At 37.1% G+C, this 19,066-nt stretch overlaps 1 long non-coding RNA gene across 1 annotated transcript; it reads right to left on the bottom strand.

The window, feature by feature from the left end:
* Nucleotides 1-1,775: 1,775 nt before the first annotated feature.
* Nucleotides 1,776-12,392, bottom strand: LOC140844748 (uncharacterized). The gene is made up of 3 exons (XR_012123240.1): nt 12,232-12,392; nt 7,464-7,517; nt 1,776-2,819 (listed from the first exon to the last, which is right to left on the bottom strand). It is a non-coding gene; the product is annotated as an uncharacterized lncRNA (long non-coding RNA).
* Between the last annotated feature and the right edge of the window lie 6,674 nt (nt 12,393-19,066).

Below are 19,066 nucleotides of genomic sequence, written 5' to 3'. Positions count from 1 at the left end.
TCAGAGATTGGAAGTTAGAGGTGCTATCTCCCTTGGTGATTACATTTCAAAGAGATTGTTCTGGGTCTTTGAGTAAGACAGTCCTGGGTTGTAAAACTGGCAAGAGGTTTAAAAAATATATCTTAGAGGGGCAAAGAAGGAATTTTCTAAGGTAAATGCTCTATGGAAAGGGAGTTCAGTGGCTGGAGACAAAGAAGGCTGTCTAAAGATTAGTCAGCCTGAGGGGGATTTTAAGGCTGTTTTGTCGGTTCATTTTATTCATGGCAGTACATGAATAAATACCCATGAAGTTGAAGGCACTAGATATCCCAACAGATATGTCCTTAGTTTAAAGTGTACTTTTCTGTCATGTCAGGTGTTCAACTGTCATGTGTTCCCTGGAATGAACTCATCCTCCTTCTGAACCAGAACCACTTGGTTGCCTTTTGTATCACTGCCTGGGCTGGGCTGGGCACCAGGTGGATACTTACTTTATTACAATTCAATTCAATCCAGTCAAAGGAAAACAGCACTAATTGCACTTGCAAAATAACTTTGAATCTTGTTCAACACTGTCCCACATAGAAAATTGCCTTTTGTCCTCTTTTATGAATTTCTAACTATTCCTTTTAGTTTTCCAAATAAAACTTGACTTTGCTCCTACCATATGATATTCATACCAGGAAATTAGTAAAGTGGAACATAGGGACATATAGTGTCAAAGTCTCACAGACGTACAAGTGTAGAGCCAGTTTGTTTCCATGTAATGAAATAGCAAATATAACAACTTTTTGTGCCAGGCTTTAAATATATGCATTGGTCATTGTCTGCCTATTCACTCACTAAGACAGACCTTTCTACTGGTATCTTCATCCTGCTTTCTCAGGCATAGATTTGGTTGGCATATATCAGGTCACCCATCTACACTGCACCATCACACACATCTTTACAACCTGGCTCTCTGAAAAAGAGCACCTGCCTAATGAGATGACTCAGGAGTGCACTGACTGAATGTGGCCTTCTGGCTCTAGAGGACACATGGAGGTGAATCTGTCCAAAGGCAAAGCCATGAAAGCAAAGGACACAGTTTTATCCCCAGGTCTTGTGCAGAAAGGTGATACCTCAATACTTACCATTCCCTGACCATATGACGCTGTCTCCTGACTTCATGTCTTCCCACATTCACACCTGTTCGACCAGTACTATATATAATAGTAGTACTGTAAATCTCTGGTTGTGCTGTTCTGCTGAAATTTTTTCATCTGGTAAATGTCAAGTCCATTTTACTCAGAAATCATTACTCCAGAAATCCCCTCTGATTTCTCATGAGCCTGAATCAATGTACACTCTCATATCCTCACAAAGCTTTGCACACACATCCCTCCTGGCACTGACCTCTTTTACTCTAATGCTCTGATTTACGGCAAGATAGTGGCTTCTTTCAAAGCTGGAGACACATCTTTCACTTTTTTCCTCCCAAGCATCTAAACAGTATGTGTTACCTGGCAGGTTCTCACTAAATGAAACAACTACCCACTGGGCACAGGTGCCAGACATTCTGCTGTAGCATTTGCAGTCATCATCTCCCCCTCTGGATGCTATCCATGTGCAGTCTCACTGCAGATGAGCAAGAGGCTCAGGGGTGGTAAGTACTTACCCAAAGTCAAAAAGCAAGTGGTGGATTCAACCCTAAAACATATGATTGTTGTTATATTATGCAGTAAATAATGGATTTATACAAAAGTACATAAACAAAAAAGTCATATATTTTCATTTAATGTTTATCACACATCTGAATAAACTGAAAAAAATCAGCAAGTTTTCTTTTCTATCAAATTTTGAATTTTTCTTTTATATATTCATCCACCCCTGCCAACTGCCATTGCCTTGCCTCACAAAGACACGGAATTGTGAGACTTAAGGGAGAAAATGTTAGGATGTTAAGTCTGATTCATTTCTTAATTTCCTACATATCAATCTCATTCAAAAATAACTACTTGAATAATTTCATTCTATCAGGCTTGGTTTTACATTACTTTACTAATTAAGATAGTTACATTTGTTCAAAGTTCCTGGTGTGCATGTCGGTGTATGTGTGTGTGTGTGTGTGTGTGTGTGTGTGTGTGTGTGTGTGTGTGTGTGTGTGTGTGTGTGTGCATGTTTATGTATTCAAATACAGCTCAACTACATACTTTTTTTATTTTCAACTTCACTCAAGAGACTAACTCCATCCGAAAGAATATTGTCAGTCCTCCAGAGGAAGGTAATATCCGTGCAAATCGGCTTAATTGCTTTACATGTCATGGTGTTCATTGTTTTATTTTAGTAAGCTTTTTGGGGTATGTTTTGATATATAGGTGATAAGAAAAGATATAAATTTAAATACTCATTACTCTGACAATAAAAATGACACTCCACAGACTTCCTTCAAGTCTCTGTTTATAAAGTAAAATCCAGCTTTTCACAACATGCCTAAAACGCTTTCAATTGAATAACTGAATTCAGAAATCAAGGCAAAGCAGAGAAACATAAATCATTCATGCTGTTCCAACTTGAAAATGGGCAGGTTATCATCCTGGAAAGGGAAAATATATTATAACAAATAGAATGTATTAGTTTTCCATTGCTGCTATAACAAGTCACCACAAATTTAGTGATTTCCAATAATACAAATTGATTATTTCATAGATCTGTAGGTCAGAAGGATGGATGGGCTCAGCCAGTTCCTCTGCTTCAGATCTCGCATGGTCAAAATAAAGTGGCCTTTCATATATTCTTCTTTATATAGGATTGGGGCTTCATGAATTCACCTGGTGTCTCCAATGCTGCATTCCCAGAATCTGTAAAATGAACTTTAATGAATAAACTGGCAAACCAGAAATAATGAGAATTAAGCAATGTTTGAAGTCTTCAAAAAATATTCTATGCAATTAGTTCTAGGCAGCAGATTAAAGAAAAAAGGAGGAGGAAAATAAGTTGAAACAACCAAAATAATGAATGTTTAATGGGTTCTGAGTCCCATAGCTGATGCATGACAACAGGGAACCATTGTAATTATTCCAGAAATAATATTTTAAAAATAGAATTAGAAGCTCAGAGCAATTGAGCCAATCATAAGACTTTCCCAAACATAGTGCAATTAAAAAGTTACCTTTGTTAACCCCAAATAGCCAAAGAAACACTGAAAAAGAAGAACACAGCTGGGGGATTACATTCCCTACCTTCAAGCTCTACTACAAAGCCACAGTAGTCAAAACAATTTGGTACTGGCACAAGAACAGACCCATAAATCAGGGGAACAGAATAGAGTGCTCAGATATAGACACACACGTATATGGTCAATTAATATATGATAAAGGAGTTATGAATATACAATGGGGAAAAGACAGTCTTTTCAATGACTGGTATTGGGAAAACTGGACAGCCATATGTAAGAGAGTGAAACTGGATTATTGTCTAACTCCATACACAAAAGTACTCGAAATGGGTCATGTGACATGAATGTGACACATGAAACCATAAAACTCTTAGAAGAGAACATAACCAAAAATCTTTTGAACGTAAGTATGAGCAATTTTTTCCTGAACACATCTCCTCAGCCAAAGGAAACAAAATAAAAAATGAACAAGTGGGACTACATCAAACTAAAAAGCTCTGTACAGCAAAGGACACCATCAGCAGAACAAAAAGGCATCCTACAGTATGGGAGAATATATTCATAAGTCACTCATCTGATAAGGGCTTAACATCCAAAACATAAAGAACTCATATGCCTCAACACCCAAAAACAAATAACCCTGTTAAAAAATGGGCTGAGAACCTAAACAGACACTTCTCCAAAGAAGAAATACGGATCGCCAACAGGCACATGAAAAGATGCTCCACATTGCTAAACATCAGGGAAATGCGAATTAAAACCACAGTGAGATATCACCTCACACCAGTTAGGATGGGCACTATTACATTAAAGTAATAGTTATTGTAACTACATTGCCACATTAAGTTGCCTTATTGAATGAATTTGACTATAACAACAAAGCATTCCCATCTAGTTTACTTTTCACTTTCCTCTTTTTTTCCCTTGATTCATTGTTACCAAAAACAAGAACAACATGAAAAATGAGCATTTCTGTGTTCATTCACATTTAGCCCCTATAGAGAAACACAGATAATTGGGAGACTCTGCTCGAAGTCCAGGTGAAGCCAATTAAAAACTTCATCTAGGCATCCTGTGGACAGTGGAAGAGATGCGTGGGGTAGCCACAGTACAGTCTGCCAGACTTTTACAATGCATAGTGGGAGACACGGCATCAAGGTTTCCTTTTCCATTTATACAGAATATATAATCTTACCAATGATTGATTCCCAGATCAACTCCTGATGTTTATCTAGAACTTGCGATTTACAAAACGCTTTCAGAGATGGAATTTTACCTGGCACCACGCAGACTAAGAGCCTTAGCTACAGGTAAGAACATTATTCTCATTCACTCTCCGAGTGACAAAATACCAAGGAAGAAATCAGGTCTCCTAATCATTCTCAGCTTGTATTAACTCAGAGTTTAAAACTGCTTAATAAATAGTATTTCAGAGCCTACTTCTACTGAACACAGTGTTTTAGGTACAAAAAGGGAGTTTTGTATTGAAACACATGATTTTACTGCTGTCTATACAGAACTACTGGATTTGTTCACAAGATGAAATATTTTCATATTCAGTGACTTGTGAGAGAGATTTTATATATAAAAATTGAATGGTACAATGTAGAGATTTGATGTTATAAGGAATTGGTAATAAATAAGATTATCTATGAGAACACTAGATTTCAAACCTATTTTAGATGCTGCAGCACATAAAAGTCCTAGTCTTCCTTCTTGAAAACAGTACAATGCAGATATTTCACGCCTAATTTTATCTTGTGAATAAGGAAATATTTTGCTTACAGATAATTCTAAATGCATGATAAATGCATAGCCATAAGCTCACATCTTAACAAAAATATAAATTGTTAAAGAAGGCATGATAGGCAATAAAGTATTTTTTACTTTAGAAAGTGAATAAGGACCAAATGGTGGGAGGACAAAAAAGTAAAAGTGGTAATTAGATTTTCAATTAATATAAGAAAAACTCCCAAATGTACAATGGGCATCATTCAGATGTACATTCCGGGCCCTTACATGTGTTAAAGTAACTGAAAGGTAAGGTCTGTCAGTAAAAAAATTTCCCCACCTAGACAATTGCCCTGGCAGAATCTGTCTGATGTAACTATTTTGGAAGTCTGGAGTCAGCTGAAGGCTGGCAACTTCCAAGGAAAGGCTTATATGGTAAACTGAGGTTAATTTCAATTTCAGCTTTTGGTTTTAAGTGGCTTCCCAACGTCCACTCCCATGGCAGAAAGCCATGTATGTGGCTTTCACACAGCTTGCTGTAGCCAGAGTGTGCAAAAAGGACCTGTTCTCTAAAGATAGAGGATCTGTGCCCTGATTGCTGATTGCTGCTTCTGATCATAGAGGTGCGGATAGAGGTGGACAGCTCCGCTGTCGCAAGTTCCTTCCCCTCAGGATGAAGTGACTTCCAGGGGAATTTAAAAGCAAGTGACTTTCTCCCTCCTACATTCCTTTCCTTCTCCCCTATTTGGGAGCCAGACATTAAAAAGTTGCACATTCAAATCAAATACATATACAGGGGAAATTATAAGTCACTGTGATGAAGCAGGGAAAGGCACAGGCTCAGAAAAGAGTCAAGATGTTAAGTTTAAATCTCAGGCCTATCCTTGGCATGGATACAAACAACAACAATCAAAAGCAAAGCAAAACTAAACTAAAAACAAACCAACCAACAGCAAATCCTGACAAAGGGAGAGAATCTAATTATCAGAGTTACCACATTATGATTCAAATGTTTAGTTATCAACCAAAAAAATACAGAAAGTAAAACCCACAAGGCATACAAAGAAACAGAAGAGTATGGCCTATTCAAAGAAAAAAAAAAAAACCAGCAGAAGCAGAAACTACCCCTGAGAAAGACGAGGCGGCAGATTCTTTTAGGAGTCTCTGGACCCATTTGCATTGTGGTAGTGATGGTGGAGTTCCCCAACACTCAACACCAAGCACTGCTTGGACACCAGCAGGCTATTTGAGAATTCAACTCAGTTCTGATACCATCTACCTGGAGACAGCATCAGATTCCACAGGTTAACTGTACAAGACTATCTCTTCCCCTGCCCTTCACCAATTTAGGTGCTAGTTTCCTACACCCAGGCTATTTCCTACACTTCTGACTGGTTGGGACGAGTTTGGTCTGACCTGGATAGGCAGGAAGTTCTCTCCCTGCAAAGCCTTTGTTGTCTTCACATGGGACCCCTACCTGGGCAGAGTCTGAGCAGTTTTTCCTTGAACTTTATCTTCCCCTTCCCCTGCTGCCCCTCTTATCTTTCTACCTAACATAAATAAAGATGTGATTTTGTGACATCAAGAACTGAAAGCAGTGGGGACAGAGCTGTAGAGAGCAGAATTTTTGTATGCTATTGAAATTAAACTGATACCATTCAAATTAGAATGTTATAACTTTAGAAGATTCAATGTAGTCCCCATGGTAACAACAAATAAAATAACTAAAAATATACACAAAAGACAACGAGAAGGAAATTAAAAAGATCAAATAAATATAAGAGAAAACAGTAATACTGGAAATGAGAGACAAAAAACCCATAAAGCACATAGAAAACAGAGCAAAATGACAGATGTGAGTCCTCCTTATCAATAATTACTTTAAACGCAAATGAATAAAATCAATCAGTATAGAAATGGACATAATGAAAAAAAAACCACATGATCCAAACATGTGCTCTCTATAAGTGACTCACTTTAGATACAAAGATCCAAACAGATTGAAAGTGAATGGATGGGTAAAAAACATTCCATGCAAATAGGAACCAAAAGAGAGCAGTCTAAACTAATAGACAAAATAGACTTTAAATAAAAAAATGTTTACAAGAGACAAAGGACATTATGTGTTGAGACAAAGGACATTATGTGTTAATAAAAGATAAAACAAAATAAGAAGATACAACAATTATAAATATTTATGCATCTAGTAACAGACCACCAAAACATATGAAGTAAAAATTGACAGAATTGAAGGGAGAAATAGTTCTACAATAACAGTCAGAGACTTCAATAATCCAGTCTCAATAATGGATAGAACAACTTGATGGAAGATAAGTAAGCAAAGAGAGGACCTGAGTAACACAATAAACCAAGCAGATCTAACAGACAGATACAGAACACTCTGCCCAACAACACTATATTCTCCTCAGGTGCACACAGGACATTTTCCAGGACAGACCATACATTAGGCCACAAAATAAGTTTCAACTTAAAAAAAAATTAAGATATCATACAAAGCATCTTCTTTGACCACACAGGGTGTGTCCTCCTCTGAGCTCCTTTGGGGTAAGGGCCACGTCATAATCATTGGACTTACGTCATATGGCACTCAGCATCTCAGTATAACATGTTGTTTTGAAAATGATAAGGCCTAGGAAAAAAGAAATTGAAGCGAAGGAAATCTGTTGGCCAGTTTTTTACCTACATTCTAGACCAAATTCCACTGGTGTCTCAGCAAGGACTGTTGAGTTCATTTGTGCCACAAGTGTGTGGCAAAGCACTCTCTGTGGGTCCCATGCAGAAGATGATGGACAAAGCGAAAGTTCTGACTATGAGGTCACTTAGGAGGAAGGATACACTCTCAAGTATCTGTGATACAAGTCACTGAATGAAAACTTCCTGAGTGGTCCCAAAGGCAATAGGCCTATAAACAGAATGTCATTACAAACATGTTACCAATCTGCTGGGAATGGTGCTATACAGTGTACTTGAAATTCAAACAGGAGACATTTTTCATCCTGCAGAAAACGCACCAGAGAATTTTGCACACACTGTTTTCACTTGAAATTTCTTTAGGTTTTCAGATAGCTCTAGGCCATGTTAGTCAAAATTTTAAAATGCACTGAAGTTTTGCATACATGGGAACCACAGGCTGTTAAGGACATTTGTGTCTTGCAGACTTTACTTATCCAGGAAATGAACTACCAGAATATGTAATGAGACTAGAAGTTATATTTTGGAACTCATTATATGTGTGACTGTCCCTTTTGGAAACCACATTCTCTTTTAGTACAGGCAGAAAAATATGCAAGTTCATATATATTTCATGTCCAATTCAATTAGCCCAAATACTTGGTAAATACAAGTAACTCAAAACTCTCTCTTATAGGAAACAGAGCCAAATCTAACCATAGGCATAAGGCAAGAATGTCAAGGCATTCTGTTGGCTAAGAATGTCAAGTTAAAGTATATAACGACTGTTAACACTATAGTCAGACATCGTCTAATATTTGATGGGCACCTGTTAGGTGCCAGCCACAGTAAGCAAGTTTTAAAGAACCAGTTTTGCCCTCAGCCCAAAATCTGCAGTAGGAGATCACCATAATCTATTTACATATGTTCAAAATAAATGGTGCATTTTCTGTTATTTTATATTAATTTTTGTAAATTTTAATTCAAATGATATCTCTTGTGGTAATTCAAAACTTCTTACATCTAATCAAATCATCAAGCTTATAAATTACACCTACCAAAAACTTATGCAAAATATACTTAATAATACAACTTTAGAAATCCTACCACTGAAGTCAGATTTGATACTTATGGTAACCACTACCTTTCAACATTGTACTGGATCCTACCAATGCACTGAGACTAGAAAAAAAGAAACAAGTAATATAAATATTGGGAATAAAGAGGTATCTTTAAGAAAAACGTTTTTGCAGACAACTGCTGGGTGCCACATCAATACTGGCACAAGAAAAGGAATTCTACCACATTGTTTATAAATAGTATATAAAATAGAAATGTTGATGATAATGCTAAATGATGACTAACACTATGTGATTACTATATATCAGGCACTAAGGTAAATGCTTTTCTGGGTTGTTCAATGTAATCCTCACAAGACATTCCAAAGAAGTTTTTTCTTGCCATTGTCACTTTACAGAAGAACTGAGTTTTTGAGATGTTAAATACATACTGATTCACTGCTAGTCTGTAGCATAAACACACCCAAATTCAATTGTGTGACATTAATAGTCCATAAACTTGGCTCTTGTGTTTGCTGTATTTCTTCCCCTGAAAGCTTTGATTTTCTTTATCTGTAAAACCCCATCAACCAACAGTGCAATTGGTAAGCCCAGCACTTATCCTGCTCTGATTGTCAGTTAAAATACAAGAGCAGCATTTTTGCATGTTTTAGAGAGATTCTTTACCAGAAACACAACTATCGCTCTCGTGTCTGTCCATGCAAGTATTTGGCTTTAGACACCCCTTTTCCTTGGAACGGAATTACCTGTTTAAAATCAAGACTGAAAACGAATAGACTTAAATTTCAAATATGATTAAAAGGAAAACTTTCTTCCAAACAGATGAAGTGCAGAGTTTCTCCTCTAATAATTTATTGAACATCTACCACCTCTCAAAATTATTTTCTAATGGCCACAGGCTATACAAAACCATTTCTAATGGACCATTAACTTTATAAAACTTTAGTCTGTATGCTTTACCAAAAGAAATAATTTAATTAACCATCCTTTACTTGTTCCATGAAACTCTTCTTAGATAATCTTATTCACACATATTGTTTTAGCTTCTCCCATTGAAGTTAAACCTTAGATCCATACCTCAAATCCGGTCCTCTTTCTAAAACTCTGTATCAGTATATCCAACTACTCGGGGACTTCTTCAACCTAGGCTACTTAAACATTTTATCTAAAATTAAACACAACCTCTTCCTCTTCACTCATCTCACCTCACTCTTTACTAATTTATTGTATCTACATTGTGATAATATTCAGTATTTATTATTTATTAACCATCTGTTCTTCACAAGAGGACAAATTGGATGACTTGCTTTTAGGACTTTTAAAACTGCATATTCGATTAATTTTGAGGCTATTTAATTAGCAGCAGCAACTATGTACTGTAATAAATTGAATTATTTTTTCAAAATACTCTCATACTTGTGCTAATAAAACAGAAACTAAGTCTTTAAGGAATATCCCTGTGCTATTCAAATAGTATAACTTAAATAAATGAGATTTCAGAATAACCATAACTTTAAATTGTAACCTGAGAATTACAGAGTTGAAGATAGAGCAGTCAAATAACAATGTTTTAAAGCAAAGACACTAAAGATTAGAACAGGTGTCAATATGTAAATATCAACTTAACTTAGCTTTTGGATTTTTTTTGAAGTACCACTTGATCACATTTCATGTATCATCATAAATTATCATTTTACATTCACAAAGTACAACCACAAACACACATCGGTTTGAAATTAATTTTGGAAAAATAATCATTTTCCACTATAGTTTTGTTATTTAAAGCTAGAAGCAAATTGTGATTATAAATAGAAAATATATAACCCTGTAGTGATTTCTCTCTGCTCCAAAACATAAGCAAGTTTTATTACCTTAGAAAATAGTAAGTTGGAGCACTTTTGATGGAGAACATACAAGATTATAGATTTGTATCACTTATAGGAAGAAATGTTTCTAAGCATTTTATCTAAGTATCCCATAAGGAACAAAGAAAGGCTTTAAAAAGGAGCATTGTTTTCTACTAATATCATGTAACTTTAGTACCAAAATATTGATAGGTAGATTTTCCTGCACTGAGACTCACCCTACTAACTAAACTCTGTGGCAAAACTCAGGCTAAATTAATTATAAGATTATTTTTCATTCAAGAGTCCTTCACTCACAGAGTTAGTCAATACATGAAACACAAGTGACGGCCTCAGAGTCGGCCTACTTTACACCTCTGACCATATTGGTTAAAGCCAAAGACCTTCAAGATGTTTTTATTTCGCAGAAGTAACTTAATTTGACAGGTAGTTTAAGGGAGAACCATTTACTGGAATAACTGAACTTTTGTCTAATCACCTGAAAGCCAAGTACAAGGTATATTCAAATTATACCAGGATATGAATCAATGACTTAACAAGAGCCTAAGACTTTCAATGGATGGTCTGAGCTCGCCCCCTTATGGTACTGAGGTTAAAATATAAAGTAACTAAAATCAAACACTACAGAGCTAACTTTCTTCAGCATCCCTTACTATACAAACTTCTTTTCACTAACCGAAAAAGTTGAGTGCAAACCTAACATTGTTTTGATTCCATGGATCTATGGATAAACAGTTATTTTCAAATTGGAGAGGCTCCAGTGTGAAATAATCCCCCACACACTGTCTAAACGGATTTAACACTGAAGCCAACCATCGCCACTCCCATCACTAACGATTTTCTCCCTCTTTCTCTTCTTCCCACCTCCCTGTGTGTTAGTGTGTTAGCGTGCGTGTTAGTGTGGGAGCGTTTGTGTGTGTTAGTGTGGGGGGGTTGGTGTGTGTGGGGGGGTGTTTGGGTGTGGATATATTGGTGTGTTAGTGTATATTTGTGTTAGGGTGTGGATATGTTGGGGTGATTGTGTGTGTTAGTGTCTTTGCTGGTGTGTGGATGTGTTAGTGGGGGTGTTAGCGTCTGAGGGTGTTAGTTGGGGGGCTGTTAGAGTGTGGGGCTGTTAATGGGGGTGTTAATGCGTGTGTCAGTGGGGTGTTAGTGTGTGAGGGTGTTAGTGGGGGGTGTTAAAGTGTGGGGGTGTTAATGCGGGTGTTAGTGTGTGGGGGTGTTAGTGGGGGTGCCAGCGTGTGGGGGTGTTAGCGTGTAGGATGTTAGTGGGGGTGTGTTAGCGTGTGGGAGTGTTAGTGGGGGTGTGTTAGCATGTGGGGATTTAATGGGGGTGTTAGTGTGTGGGTGTCAGTGGGGGTGTGTCAGCGTGTGGGGGTGTTAGTGGGGTGTTAAAGGGGGTGTTAGCGTGTGGGGGTGTTAGTGGGGGTGTTAGTGAGGGTGTGTGTGGGGTGTTAGTGGTGGTGTTGGGGTGTCAGCATGTGGGGTGTCAGTGGGAGGGAGTCAGCGTGTGGGGGTGTTAATAGGGGTGTCAGTGGGGGAGTGTCAGCGTGTGGGGCTGTTAGTGCGGGGGTGTCAGCGTGTGGGGGTGTTAATGGCGGTGTCAGTGGGGGGGTGTCAGCGCGGGGGGGTGGCGTGAGGGCCCCGCGCCCTCCTCTCCTCTCCAGCTCCCCGGATCCCGGCCCACCGGAGGCTCCGGGAAGCAGGGGCGCGGGGCGCGGGCTCTTACCTGGGCTCCGGCGAGGACGCAGCCGCCGAGTAGCAGCCACCCCCAGACGCGGCCATGCCCGGCCCGGCCGGAGCGCGGAGCGTGGGAAGCTCCGCACGCGCACGTCGGCGGGCGCGGGGCGAACTCGCGGCGGGGCCGCGGCGCTGCTAGGGCGGCGGGAGCGGGGCCGGCGGCCGAGGAAGCCGGGGCCGGGCTGTCAGCACCCGCGCGCCTCGGCCCCGCGTCCTGCGCGCCGCGGCTCGGGCGGGGCTCCGGGGCCAGGGGCTCGGCCGGCCCTCGAGGCGGACCCGAGGGCGACGGACTCGGGGCGCCGCTGCCGCCGCTGCCAGCCTGCACGTCTCTGCTTCCCGGCGCTCTGTCCCGGGTTACAATGCCCCGGCTCTGGGGGCTTCCTGGGTCCTCGGGGAGTGGTCCGAAAGTTCCTTGCCCTCCAGAAGCCCAATGACCACCAGCCACCGAGATCTGGACAGTGTGGTTCAAGGCCAGGCGCGTTCTGCATCTCTGGCTGTGTACTGAACGGTCTCTGCGGCGCTCTAAAGTTCTCTGCCTGTTTCAAAACAGATCTGGGCTTCAATATTTATGGAGTAATGTCAGTTTGCAGCCTAAAAGACTGATCTCGGGTTGTAGACAGTTTTGAATCTCTTACATCTATTAAAGAAGAATTTTAGCTAGATACAGAAAGATGAATTTTATCACTTTGGATGATGCTGCAGATATTTAACGGAATTTAAAACAAGACTGCTGTTCCCTTATTGCAACATTTCACTGTGATCCATATGCAAAATACCTATTGCGTTTTCTGAAGCTATGCAACATGCCTTATACATGGAAATGGTATGAATCATCTCCAGTTTATGAAGTGATTGAAAGAAATAGAAGATGACTTGTTTAATAATCTTGTATTCTTTGCCAATCTTCATTGGTTAAATATTGGAAGAGTTTTACAAAATTTGTTTGAAACAGAAGGAATGTTTGATAAATATTCAATATTCAAAAGCTAAAAACATAGGGGTGTAATTTACGTTCTGTCATTACTACCACACTGCATATGAACAAGTTAAATTCAAAGCTCCAGGGAAAGGAAAAGTTTATTTTTGACTTGGGTTGAGGAATTTATATTGAAATTACAACTTGCATAATGGAAATCAGTAAAAATAATTTTAAACATTTTCTAATATCAATATACAGAAGATTTTAATATTAATCAACAGCATTACATAAATTTGCTACAACTTCCACAAGATAAATTTGAAGAACCCTTTGTTATATGTAACTTATAGTTGCTTTTCAATTTATACACTACTGCTTTGAATCAAATATTAATAATCCTACATTGGCCCAAGAATTAGGAAACTTAATATGCACAGATGAGAATGTATTTTTGATGCAAATGTAATACCCAAATTGAGATGTGGTGTAAGAATAAATTACACACTGACTCTCAAAGACGGCATGAAAATAAAAAGAATATACAGTATATCACTAATATATTTTATATCACTATTGTTTAGATACATTAGATAATTTAAATACATTTTTAAAATTAACTTCACTTGTTCTTTTTTACTTTTTAAAATTACGTATTTGCATCATATTATATTTCTTTTAGGCAGAACTGTTCTAGTGACAAACTTAAGTTACCCTATATCCTTCCCAAAGAATATCCCTCTCACCACTCCTTTTAAATATTGTACTGAAAGATCCAGTTAATATAGTGAGAAAAGAAAAGGAAATAAAAAGAATAAAGATTGGCAAGGAAAAAATACAACTGCCTTTGTTTGCAGATGACATGATTGTCTGTTTTTAAAAATTAATACACAAAAAAAAAACCCTCCTGGAAATGAATCTAGTAAGGTTGCAGGATGTAAGGTTGACACACAGAAGTCAATCACTTTCCTGTATATCAGGATGAACATGTGGAATTTTAAATTGAAAACACAATACCACTTACAGTAGCATAAAAAAAGAAATGCTTATGTATAAATCTCACAAGTTATTTACAAGATCTATATGAGGAAAGCAATAAAACATTAATGAAAGAAATCAAAGAACTAAATAAATGGAGAGAGATTGCATGTTCAAGGATAGGAAGACTTGATATTATCAAGATATCAGTTCTTCCACTTGGTCTATAGATTCAGTGCAGTCCTACTTAAAATCTCATCAAGTTATTTTGTGGATATTGACAAACCGATTCTCCAATTTTTGTGGAGAGGCGAAAGACCCATAAAATCAATACAATATTTAAAAGGAATAAAATTGGAGGACTGACACTACCTGACTTCAAAACATGCTGAAAAGCTATAGTAATCAAGACAGTATGGAATGTGGTATTGGAGAAAAAAATAGATAAATAGATCAGTGGGATAGCATAGAGACATCATAAATAGATTTCCACATATATATATATATATATAATCACTGATAGCTGATAAAGAAGAAAAGGTAATACAATGGAGAGAAGATAGTCCTTTCAAGAAATGGTGCTGGACCAATGGGATGTGTAGAGCAAAAAAACACAAAGAATCTAGACACAGACCTTACACCCCTCATAAGAATTCACTCAAAATAGATCATCAACTTAAATGTAAAACTTAAAACTATAAAAGTAGAAGATAACGTGGGAGAAAATCTAGATGACACTGGCAATGACTTTAAGGTGTAACATCAAAGTCACACTCCATGAAATAAAGAATCTGTAAGTTGGACTTAATTAAAATTAAAAATTCTATTCTGTGAGAGACAATATCAAGAGAATGAAAAGATAAGCCACTAACTTAGAGAAAACTTTTGAAAAACACATCTGATAAAGGACTGTTATCCAAAATACACAAAGAACTCTTAAAACTCAACAGCAAGAAAGCAAACAACCCAACTAAACAAAATGAGTTTTGTTAAGGATCTTAACATACCCTCACCAAAGAAGATCTACAGATGGCAAGTGTACATATGAGAGGATGCGCCACATCAGGTATCAGCAAGGAAATGCAAATAAAAACAATGAACTACAACTGCACACCTACTAGAATGGCCAAAATCCAAAATGCCAAATACCAAGTGCTGGTGACAATGCAGAAACAAAAATTTTCATTCATTGCTAGTGGGGTGCAATATGGTGCAACCACTTGGAAGACAATTTCGTGGTTTCTTACAAAACTGAACATTTTTTACCATATGATACAGCAATTGCACTCCTTTCAACCCAAAGGAGTGGAAAATTTATATCCACACAAAAACTTACACACAAATGTTTATAGTATCTTTATTCAGAATGTCAAACCTTGGAAGCCACTAAGATGTCCTTGAGTAGGTGAATGGATAAACTGTGATACATTCAGACAATGGAATATTATGCAGTACTAAAGGAATGAGACATCCAGGCATGAAAAGACAAGGAGGAAACTTACATGCATATTCTTAAATGAAAGAAGTCTGTCTGAAAAGGTTACATACCGTATGATTCTAACATACAAAATGCCGGAAAAGGCAAATCTGTGGAGACAGTAAAAATATCAGTGGTGCCAGGGGCTAGGGAGGTGGGAGGGATGAATAGGTGGAGCACAGAGGATTTTAAGGACAATGAAACCATTGTCCTTACAGTTTTGAGTTTTACATTTAAGTTGATATATGGTATGATACTATAGTGGTAGATGTATGTCATTATAAATTTGTCCAAACCCATCAAATGTACACCAAGAATGAAACCTAATGTAAACTACAGGCTTTGGGGATAATGATTTGTGAATGTAGGTTTATCAATCATAAAAATGTAGCACTCTGGTGGGGGATATTGATAATGGGGAAATTTATGCATGTGTGGGGAAGAGAGTATGTGGGAGATCTCTGGACCTTCCACTCAGTTTTACTGTGAACCTAAAGTGCTTTAAAAAATAAAGTCTATTTTTTAAAAATTACATCAAGAACCCAGTATAGCTCCAGGATTAGGATACCCTTTTATTTTACTTTGAGAAATATATTTATTCTCCATTTAGAAAACATTTTTTGAAAATATTGCTATGTGAAAAGATGACTGCTTTCCCAATGTCACTAAAAATAAAGGTTTAATGGATAAACTGAATTTTCCATTACCATAGTCCAAATGTATAATCCATTTATTTTGTAAAAGACAATGTCAAGAGGATGAAAAGATAAGCCATAGGGATTGATTGTTGATGCAGACTGCTCACAACTCTTTATTTGGAGTCCTAGGTAATTTGTACAGGTTCCTAGAAAAAAATCAGTGAAGCACTTTGGGACAGTGCTGCTAGTGGGTTAAGAAAGACTTAGAAGGTAAAAGAATCAGAACTGAGAGACAGGTACACTTGTCTACATGGGAGAGTCAGATAGTATAAACTGTAATCAGTTTCCTGTGAGTCTATGTGCATTGATTTTCAAAAAGTTATATCTCCCAGTTACTGGCTAACTTTGAAGTACATACTCTCAAAATAAAACATTATTTGACTCTAAGGATTACTGCAACCCTCTTTTAAGAAAAAGAATAAAAAATTCCCACTATATCATTATAGGAACTATCAAGAGTCATTCTGCCTAGCAGATTATCAATAAAAAATTCTCAGCATTTACCTGGCATGCAATTTATTTCTGATGAATAAAGTTCACCCCGCTTTAGATTTGTATGGGTAATACAGGAAACAACATATGTTCTCTCTTCAGATATTCCACTTTATTGAAAGTGTGATACTCCAGAACTGCAAAGAGCTGTGTGTCTTGGAAAGTGGAAGTACACTGCTTCACCACTGAAAGGTATTTTACTGTTCTTGTCACTGAGAAAGCATTTTTATTCCTTTATTAGTTCCAGCATCACCATTCATTAAGGATTCAAAGCAATTATTTCATGGAAGGATATGTATCACAGAAAAGAGGCCACAAGGCTAAACATATTTCCAATGTCAAAAAGACTCATTAAACAGTTCATATATCAGCACAACTACTTCAAATGGTAAAATTTCATCCTGTGTAATCCTTTTGCCAATTTCTTTTGATGGATTTTCCTACTGAGCACCGTTCTATAAATCCAAACATGCCTAAATAGAAGAGTGTTTATCTTAAGAAGGAAGCAATAAATACTAATAAAAAAGGAATTCTGGACATGGATCCTGAATCATGACACCATTTCAATAAAACTTAATACTTATTGTTTTCATTTACCTAGTTATTTTTGTTTGAAATAAAAAAAAAGTGACATGAGGAATTAAATCCTTACAAGAATGATAGGCAATTTTTTCAAATTTATTCAGTATTTCAGCTGCTACATATAATGTCTGAAATACATTGAAAAAACTGTTTATATGATGTATATTGTGCTTCTGAATCCCCATGAATTCACTTTAGAGGGCAAATCTGTGTCGTTCTGTGACTTTGTCATCTCAAGATGTTGAGGGTTCTTACGGTTTCCTCTGCTCTACCCCAGGGTGGACATCTCTACAATCATGTAAGGCAATGACACAGTTATTTATACTTCACATTTTAAAAAGGAACTGAGGTAGCTTATCTGATGGTAGTAGGTAAAATTGGGACTCTGACCAAAGAACGGTCACTTTTCCCAGTCAGATGACTCTAAAGTTTAAACTATTAAGTACATGCTCATTGTAAACTGTAGAGAATGTGCTCAGCTAAGCATTGTGGGACATATTCTCCTAAAAGAAAAGCTAATGAAAAAATGCAATTTATATAAATGGAGATGATTTTTAAAGATCGCTGTTACTATCGATGAATATGTGAAGTTAATGTTAATAATTAACTACAAGGCAGTCTGAATTATGTAACATTTAGAATTGCATAAAATATTTTGACCTCTTATGATATTAATATAATCAACATCATACCACTTATTTTTTTTAATTTTAATCATTCCAGTTTAAATTCAACAATGTTTTTATTTCAATTTATTATTTTCCCCTGTATTTATGTTTTGTTTATAGTGGCTTAACATATGAAAATAATGCTCTGGCTAACAACAAATCATTCAACTATTATAGATATCTTACCTGCGTAATTTTTTCCAAAGATTTTTAACCTACACCACCATGTGGTGATTACAGATGTAAAAATCATGAGTTCCAGCCTTCAAAACCACATTAAATTCTTAGTCAAAAAGAGTACATAAACATGAATCCAAGTGGGCAACATGCCCAGAAAATAGGTCAGATGGCAACCATGACTAAACAGAAACAAATTCACTGAATAAATAGCCAGGAAAAGCTAAGGTTTGAAATGCTCTGATTTGAATGCCATGGCTTCTGGCCCAATGCTGCACCTCATTTAACAATTAACAGTGTTTGAGAGATGACTGGCTTAAACTTGGTCCTATGCCCCCTGGTTTTGCAAGTGCAGTTCAGCTCAAAATGAAAAAAAATTACATTTAAGAAAAGGATATCCCCCAAAAATGAATCTGTTAAAATCTTTTGAATAATTTTTGTTTTTTTATCATGGTGATCTTCAGTCCTGGAAATGACTCCACAGTATACCCATTTCTGGCAGTATTTTGATAAAATAAGTGGCTGTTTGGTTTTTCTAGTCTTATGATTTCCTCTTAAATCATAGTATCTTATTCTCTAAACTAAGTTCATGTATACAAACACTAAAAGTATGTTATATAGATTAGAAGCATCATGTAGCCAGGGAAAATGGCTTTTTAAGTTTATTGTGTGTATATATATATATACAGATACATATATGTAAGTGTATATATAATTTATATATGTATCTATTATATATATAAAATAATACAGTGTGATAAGGCCCAACAAAGTTCCAGTAAACATTTATCAGCTGAGGAATCTCTCAGTGTGCACACTGCACACATCTATATATT

The sequence above is a fragment of the Manis javanica genome, chromosome 12 (genome assembly GCF_040802235.1).
Source record: "Manis javanica isolate MJ-LG chromosome 12, MJ_LKY, whole genome shotgun sequence".
Taxonomy (NCBI): domain Eukaryota; kingdom Metazoa; phylum Chordata; class Mammalia; order Pholidota; family Manidae; genus Manis; species Manis javanica.
This window is presented reverse-complemented; position numbering and strand designations above follow the sequence as displayed.